Raw genomic sequence first — 9,329 nt, forward strand, 5'->3', positions numbered from 1 at the left:
CTATTTATTCTTAAAATTTTATTAATAAAATTTTTTTCAATAACAAAAAAATAATAATAACACAAGATCTAAGTTTAATTATTCTAAGTTGAAGTATAACATAAAAAATTAAAAACAAGATATTATAAACTATACTATTTATATGAGACGTGTGGATATGCGGATTTACAGATTGGATCCACGGATATTACTATCAAATCCACAATCCGATCCTACCATAGTGCGGATCAAATAACATCTGTGAAATTCGGATCGGATACGGATAATTACCACGTCATGTGCAGTCCTAAGTAATTTTTGCTCAATTTATTTCCCATATTCTTTTTATGTGCAATACTACATGACTAACAAATATTATTTTTTTTTATACACTCACACACATGAGCATAAATATGGGAGAGAGTAGAAAGAACGATGAGAGCAGGGATGGGGAACCTTTTGAGAATGGAAAACACGGTGAGATTTCTGGCGATGCCGGCGGTGGAAACAATGGAGAGTGTGGGTATAGGTGTCTCAAGTGTCAATGAAAGAGGAAATGGCTACGACGCAGGAGGTGCTAGGTTTGGTAAAGGTAGATCCTTAAAGATCTCCTTAAAGGACAAAGTAGTGGGATCCTCAATTGCTAGAACTCTAACGATTTTGGAGAATCTAGTTGGAAACAGGGGCGGAGCTACATTGTAGCAAAGGGGGGGGGGCAATGGCCCCTTAATTTTAATTTTTTACATGTAAATTATATGTAAATTTTAGTTTAGCCTCCCCTTAAAATTTTATTTTAGTCTTATTTTATTATATAAATATTTTTGGCCCCCCTCTAATCTTTCATCTAGCTCCGCCCCCTGGTTGGGAACAAGATGGCAACCATAACAATGTGGCAAAATGATTCAGATATCTCTTGGGTTCCGGTTTACGTTTGAAGCACAAGAAGTCCAAATTGAACCTTACAAGATGCTGTTGTGACCACGATTTTCAGAAAACGTTTCAATTACGCAACCGTCACCCACAAACTTAAAATTTATAGAGAATAAAAAGAGGATATGAGGTTTTATATGTAGGTTTTGGTTACTTTTAATTGAAGTTTGATTTGTTAGAGGATAGAGATCGGGTGCTATTGGAAGGTCCGTGGATGATCGTTGATCCTTATATCGTTGTTAAACCATATAGCACCTCTTTTCAACCCTCTGAGAATTTCTTTGGTTCAATATTGGTGTGGGTTAGGATCTCTAGTCTTAACATATAGTACTATGATGAGGAAGTCATGCGTTGCATTACGGATACCATTGGAACGTCAATCCGTATAAATTTGACAACCAATAGCGAAGAGAGCCAAGTTTGCAAAGGCATGTGTGCAAATTAATCTTGACTAGCCAGTGGTCAAGAAAATTGGTGTGGATAATGAAATATATGAGGTGGAATATGAACACCTCTATTTGATATGTTCGTCATGTGGTTGCTATTGTAATGCCACGAAGGAGTGCCAAAAACACGAGGCTAGTGTAAGAACTGAGAGTAAGGATAATGGGTTGAGTGGTAACACGCTGACAGTAGAGCCATCACTGATTAGTAATTCAGTTCTTGAAACGGTAAAAGCAGTGCAATTTGAATTTGGTAACATTCTTGGAAAGGAGGCGTTGAATATAGAAAGCCCGATTCTTGAGCCTAGGACATTGCATGATCTTCTAAATGAAGCCTCAATCCATGCAAATAATGACGGGTGGGTCCCATTTAATAGAAAGGAAAAAGGAAAGATGTCACATTCCTCAAAAACTGGCCCAACCAAGGAAAGGTCCACTTTGAATAAGGTTGGGGGAACGAAACATGGGCCTACTCATGATGGGCTTGGAAAAATTCCTAATACTCCAGTGAATTCCCTTTTGAAGCACAAAATTGGGGCCTTTTGGATAAAAACAATGAAGCTTTCTTGTCACGCCAAGCTGGGAGTGTTGTCTCCAACCACATGCGCCAGAGACCAGCGTTGCTAAAAGGATCCCTTGTTGAAGCTCTTATTCGTACTCGGGGTGGCGATAAGCAATACTTTTATGCTGAAGCGATGGATAACACCCAGAATCTTGGGGATAGAGGACCCACCATGTAATTCTTTTGTTCATGTTCCAGCTTCTTCATCTGTGATTTTTTTATGGATCAATTGAATATAATAAGCTGGAACATCAAGGGGCATCCAACAAGATGTCCTGGATACACTGTAAGAATTGGTAAGAAAATTCAAGTCTTCTTTCTTCATTCTACTAGAAACGCATGTTAGTTTTGATCATATGAGGGGTTTTTGGTATACTTTGGAATTTTTTTATGAGTATATCTGAAGTTAGTGGGCACAAAACGGGTATTTTGTTTTTGTCTTCTGATCCTTCTTTTCCTTATTTGGTTCTTCGAAACACTGAGCAATGTGTAACTGTTAAAGTGGGCAGAGGAAGAAATTTTTGGGTTTGTAGTGCAGTTTATAGGGGTCCTTAATACTCTAGACGTGTCTTATTGTAAAATCATATACATGCTATTTCTCTGAGTTTAATGGAACCTTCGGTTATTCTGGCAGACTTCAATGAGATTGTGTGCTCTATAGAGGTTAGAGAGGGATAACTTTTATTTCTCTCGTAGTTCTAATTTGTCAAACGCTCTAAATTTTAGTAATCTTTTTTATTTGGCAACTTCAGGTAGAGAATTCACCCTGTTTAGGAGAATTCAAGGTTCCAAGGATATTGCAAAAAAACTAGATAGAGTGTGTAGTAATGGGGAGTGGAGACTGGTTTTTCTCGAAGAATATGCTGAAGTGTTGTGTTGTATACATTCAGATCATTGTCCCCTTTTGGTTAGGTGCCTCGGAGCTCCTTTGAGGAGGGGTGACCGGCCTTTTAGATTCCAAGCTACTTGGGCATCTCATCCGGAATATAAACCTCTAGTCAAGAAAATTTGGGGGTCTAATTCCTCAGGTGGGTGCATCTAATGGAAATTATTTCTAATCCAAAAGCTTCTTGGAATTCAATTCTAATACTTTTGGCAATATTTTTGTCAATAAGCATAAGCTTGAAGCTCAGTTGGAAGAAGTTCAGAAAAGTATGGAGGTTTTTGATGATGTTGAGCTTAGGCAGAAGGAAGAAGGGATTAGGATGGCACTTAACACCATTTTAGCACAAGACAAATTTTTCTGGTTTTAGAAATCCAGAGAGTAGTGGATGAGATATAGGGACTGTAATACACAATTTTTTCTCATGCGAACCATTCTCCGAAGAAAAGCAAACAAGATTCATGGTCTTCTAACTAGTGACGGTTCTTGGGCCACAGATCAAGATGTTTTGCAGTGTGAAGTTCTAAAATTTTTTAAAAATCTCTTTTGCTTTACTGAGCAAATTGATCTTTAGTGCATGTGAGAAATTCCTTCGCCTAGGCTTTATCAGACTGCTTGTGATTGCCTTACTCAACTAATATCTTTTCTGGAAGTCAAGCAAGTTGTGGATAGTATGAGCGCTTTGAAAGCTCCTAGCGCGGATGGTTTCTAGGCATTCTTCTTCAAGCATTACTAGGATGTTGTAGGGCAAGAAGTTTGGAGGTTTGTTTAGAGTGCTTTTCTTGATGGTTTCTTGAGTGACTCCTTGGTGAAAATGCTTATTATTCTTATCTCAGAGTGTGAGACACCTTGTGCCTTCAAGGATTTTCACCCTATTAGTCTCTGTAATGTCATATACAAGATTATCACCAAGGTTCTAGTTAACAGATTGCAACCGTTTTTAGGAGATAATTAGCCAAACTCAAAAGGGCTTCATTCATGGTAGGGGAGCTCTGGATAATATTATTCTGGCTCAAGAGATGCTTCATTTTCTTAAGAGGACTAAGTCAAAGAAAGGTGCCATTGCCTTTAAGATTGACTTGGAGAAGGCGTATGACAGAGTTGATTGGAGTTTTCTTGAGGATTCTCTTCCTGTTTTTGGGTTCTCCTAGACTATCATCAACTTGATTATGAATTGTGTGAAGGGCTCAAATCTGTCCATCTTATGGAATGGTGTTAAACTAGAGGGATTTCATCCTCGGATGGGTCTTAGACAAGGATATCCCATGTCACTCTACCTCTTTGTCATCTGTATGTATAGGTTTTGGCTACTTTTATTGAATCCTAAGTTAGTTCTAGTGATTGGGAAGCTATGGCCATCTCTCGGGGCAGTCCTCGGACGTTTCATCTCATGTTCGCAGATGATCTTCTCTTGTTTTGCAAGGCCAGCAGGTCTCAAGTTCAGAACATCATGTGATTTATAGAACTTTTTATAAGACTTCAGGTATGAAGGTAAATCTTGAGAAATAAAAAACTTTATGTTCCAAGAATGTCTCTAATAGTCGAAGAGAGGTCTTGACCAGAGTTTCTCAGACTTGGTTGACTAATAATTTGGGAAAATACTTAGGGATAAACATTGGGCATCCCAAAACTTCTAGAGCCAGATTTGCAGATTCTTTGAATAGAATCAAGTCTATAGATTGGCGAATTGGAAGGGTGGCTTTCTCAATAGAGCAGGTAGACTTTGTCAGATTAAATTTGTGGCTTCTACATTACATATTTATGAAATGCAAGTCTCTTTTTTTCCTACCTCTTTTTGAAAGAAAATTAATGCTGCAATAAGGACTTTTCTTTGGAAAGAAAAATTGATGAAAGGTTCTTAAATCTTGTTAAGTGGGATACAGTTATTACCCCCCGCAAGTTTGGTGGCCTGGGTATTAGAGATATGAGATGTGCGAACCTGGCCTTAATGGTTAAGCTTTTGCGGCAACTCCTTCATAGCTCTCATAAGCTTTGGGTCAGAGTTTTGATTCATAAATATGTATTGCATGATTTTATTCTAGAGACAAGGATTCCGAATCATGCTTCTGGAATTTCAAGAATCATGAATACTAAGAGAGTGATGCAGGGTAGGCTGGCCTGGAGTATTGGTTCTCTTGATCAATCCTTTTGGTTCGATTCTTGGCACCCAAACGGCTGTCTCGATAGTTTTGTTCCTTTTGTTCATATTACAGACACAATCTTAAAGGTGGAGGATGTTTAGTCTCTTGACTATTGGAATTGGAATGTTCTATACACTCCTATTAATGAAGATTTTAAAATGAAGTTGTCTAATATCTTCTCTGTGTGGCATGGTGCAACCGATCTGGATGGATTTGGTATAGTTCCAATAATAAGGACTTTTCGACTAAGAGTTGTTATTGTTGGATTTTGCAATAGAAAATTGCTTGCAATCGTACTGATAATTATCTCTGGTTGTGGCGGTTGCGAGTTCTACAGAAAATTAAACTTCTTATGTGGCTTGGTATTCATAATGCCTGCCAACTAGCCGGCTTCGATTTTCCATAGATCTGGCTAGTTCTGCGGTTTTGTTGGTGCGGAATTAGAATACCACAACTGAACCAGCAAGTGCACCGGGTCATACCAAGTAATACTTCAGGTGAGTGAGTGTCGATCCCACAAGGATTGATGGATCAAGCAACAATGGTTGAAGGATTCACTTTGTTAAACAAGCAGAAAAGTGTGTTTTGGGGTTCAAATTGTATTAAACAGTAAATCAGAAATTTAGAAAGCAAGTAATAAATTGGATGTGAAAGTTTTGTGAGAGAACAGTTAAGGTTTCAGAGTTATTTATTTTTCCAGATTAATATTTCTTACCAACTATTTTTATCATGCAAGATCCAATTCATGACAAGCCCTAATTGACTAAACCCTAATTCCTTAGTAATTTAGTCTCCTCTAACCTAATCAACTGCTAATTTCTTGGTCACTTAATGTAGATTAAAAGGTTAAATCCAATTCTCGTTTATTAGCCATAAAAATCCTAATTACTCAAATATAAGAGAATTATATGTCACATATCCAGTTAAGTCCAGGTAATTAGTAATTTAGGAGGAATTACTTTCAAGCTAGTATTCAAGTGAGTTAACTTTTCCAAGAATCAACAAGAATTCATGTAGAACAAGAGTTATTTTCCAATACATTCAAATTCATAAGATGAAGAACGAAAGTAATCCTTGAATTTAAATCAATACAATAATTAAAATAGAGTGACAATAGTATTAATTCATAGAATAAACAGAGCTCCTAATCTTAACAACGGGGGTTTAGTTGCTCGTGGCTCAGAGAAAAAAACTAGGGTTCAAAAGTGTGTAGAGTGTAGAATGAGGTAGAAGAGAAGAGAGCCTCGAGGGCTAAATCTTTTCCCTTTTATATCTAACCTAATTTGATTTGAAAATAAAATAGAATAATAAATTCAAAACTTAAAAGATTGTGTTTTGAAATAATAATAATAATGAAAATAAAATAAAATAAAATAAATTATTAATAAAAAATCTAAGCCAACAGAGCCTTCTTTAAAAATCATATTTGCGCTACTAGCGCTAAACGCCAGGCGCCGCTGAGGCAGAGAAGTTTCTGGTCTTGCTGTCTTCCTGGCACTAAACGCCAGGTTCAGCATTTAGAGCCAATAGCGTGAGATTCTATGAGCGCTTTACGAGGTCTTCTGCACTAAATGCCAGGTCGAGGTGTTTAGCACCAGCTCAATAGAGAGCTTGCACGTAGTACGAGGCGCTTGGCACCAAACACCAGGTAGCGGCGTTTGGCACCAGCGTGGCAGCATCAAATTTCTTCCTTTTTCTTCTGCACAAATTCTACCAAACAAGCCCAGATTTTTCCACAAATAAATAAAACCACAATGCGCCTCAAAGTAGCATCAAAATAGGCTTCAAGCACTAAGATCTCAATAAAACTCAATAAATTCACATCTAAAATAGTAAGAAAATATAGGAAAGATGCTCACGTATCTCAACACCAAACTTAAATTATTACTTGTCCTAAAGCAACCAAAAATAACCTGAATCTGAGTTGTGGGTCTGCCCGAGAATTGAGTGTTCAATTAAGCTCCTGTCTCTCCTCTAAGTGGGGTTAACGATACTGTCATCTTGAATAGTTTCGGCATCTCACTATTCTTTGAAACTTAGAAATGTCAATGTCCTTCAGAACTAGAACTCAGATAATATTATGAATTCTCTTCCCTTTTATCCTCTGATTAATCTTTGAACACAACATTTTCTTTTGTTCTTTTCTTTAGTGCTTTGCACCTTCACCCTAGCCGTGACTTTAAATGTTTTGTCTCAAGATTTACTTGACACAGAAACACCATAAGCACTTAGCTGGAGAACTCTTTGAGTTTTGATTTTTCTTTTTATTTTTCCTATTTAGTGGTGCTCAGAGCCTTTGGCATACTCTTTACTTGCACTTGGTCTCGACTCTTAGTGCTCTATCTCAAGAATTTCTTGACACATTTACACCACAAGCATATGGCTAGGAAAATAACTCTTTCATCTTTTAATCATATTTGACCTTTCTAGCCATTGATGCTCAAAGTCTTAGACCTCGCTTTGTATTTTCTTTTTTTCTTTTTACTGTTTCTTTTACTTTAAGGATTAATTTTTTTGTTTAATTTAGGGAATTCATAATACTTCTCTAAATTCATGTACCTCAAGAATCAACAATCTTAACTCCAATATCAACTATGCATTGTTCTTTTTATACATTCAGAACCACAGATAAATACCACCAGATTAAGATAAATAAGACAACTCAGAATATATAAACTTAAGTTCTCATGCATTCTATCACTTTTCTCTTTTTTTTTTCAAGCTCGGTGAGCAATACATGAGACAACTTTTTAAAATAAGCATAAAATACTAAATTAATAAACTAAACTAGAAGAACTAACAACACTACTAATCATGCAAAGGATTGAGAACTAAATAATAGAAATAGGAAATAAAATATAATAACTGAAAACAGAAATAAGGGAAATATCAATAAAGAAACTCAACCACCTCAGTCCTGGTTACTGCCTCCTCTTGGAAATCCTCGCTGAGTTCCAAAGTCACGCCTCAGATGCTCCATCTCCCGCCTCTGTCTCTGCTGCTACTCCACTAACTGCTGAAGGAGGGTGGATTGGCCCTCATGGTCCATCCACAACTGATCAACGGATGATGCCAGATGTCCAATGGATGATGTCAATTGATCCCAGTAATCCTGCAGAGGGAAATAATATCCCTGAGGTATCTCAGGATGTTGAGGCTGAGGTGCGGGAGCCGGCTCCTCTCTTGGGGCTCTAGCATACTCCCGAGCGTACTTCATAGTCTTCTTGGAGATGGGCTGCTCGATGGGGATAAGAGTGTCATGGTCGATCCACACCCTAGCAGCCTCACAGAGGTGGTAAATCAAGTGCGGGAACACCAACTTAGCTGGGTGGAGGCATTGGAAGCAATGCTGTATATCTCCTGCAGAATCACCCGCTCCACCTCTACTTTATGACCGAGCATGATACAGTGAATCATCACTGCTCGGTCTATGGTAACCTCAGATTGGTTGCTTATAGGGATGATGGAGTACTGAATGAACTCTAACCATCCTCTAGCAACCGGCTTCAGATCGTGCCAGCACAACTAGTAAGGCTGCCTCTCAGAATTAAGCCTTTACTAGGCTCCCAGAAGGCATATGTCCGTGAGTATCTGCTCCGGCCTCTTGTCTCTATTGACCCTCTCAGTATAGGACTCATCATCATCCTCATCCCCGGTCTGTGGTAGGTGGAGTGTCTCTTTCACACTCTGTGGTCCAAAGTCAATGACTCGCCTTCGCACCATAGTCCTCCAGTTCTTGGGGCTGGGGTTTACGCCCTTCACATGCTTGTAAGTCACCCAAGTATTGGCATAAAATTCTTGGACCATCAACTGGCCCACCTCAATAACTGGGTTGCACAATGTGCCCCATCCCCTCCTCTGAATCTCAGCCTGTATCTCTGGATACTCGTCCGGTTTAAGATCAAATTGAACCTCCAAAATCACCTTCTTCCACGAAGTGATCTCATGAAAGTGGTCCTCGTAGACCTTGGAACTGAACCGATTTGCATCAAAAAGACCGATCATTGGGACCTTCTCCTTCCTTCTTTCTAGAGGAACTAAATGCGCTTCTTTAATGTCACTAGCTTGACGGTCAGCTTTGCTAAGTCAGCAAATGAGTGGACCTCTAACAATCAATCTCGCCTCCAAGACAGTGCTTCAGCCTCTGGCCATTGACAGTGAACCTTCTATCTGAGTTTTCTTCCTGTTGTTTCACATGACCAAACTAAGACACTCTGGTCACTACAAACAATCCTGACCACCGGGACTTCAGCTTTCCGGAAAAGAGCTTGAGCCTTGAGTTGAATAGTAAGACTTTCTAGCCTGGCTCAAATGTTCTTGTGGCTATTCTCTTGTCATGCCACAACTTGGTCTTCTCATTACAGAGCTTGATATTCTCATAAGCAAAATTT

General features: G+C 38.5%; 1 long non-coding RNA gene across 1 annotated transcript; it reads left to right on the forward strand.

Moving 5' to 3' along the window:
• LOC110265981 lies at positions 1,600 to 7,345 on the forward strand. The gene is made up of 2 exons (XR_002352733.1): positions 1,600 to 2,210; positions 2,827 to 7,345. It is a non-coding gene; the product is annotated as an uncharacterized LOC110265981 (long non-coding RNA).

The sequence above is a fragment of the Arachis ipaensis genome, chromosome B08 (genome assembly GCF_000816755.2).
Source record: "Arachis ipaensis cultivar K30076 chromosome B08, Araip1.1, whole genome shotgun sequence".
NCBI lineage: Eukaryota > Viridiplantae > Streptophyta > Magnoliopsida > Fabales > Fabaceae > Arachis > Arachis ipaensis.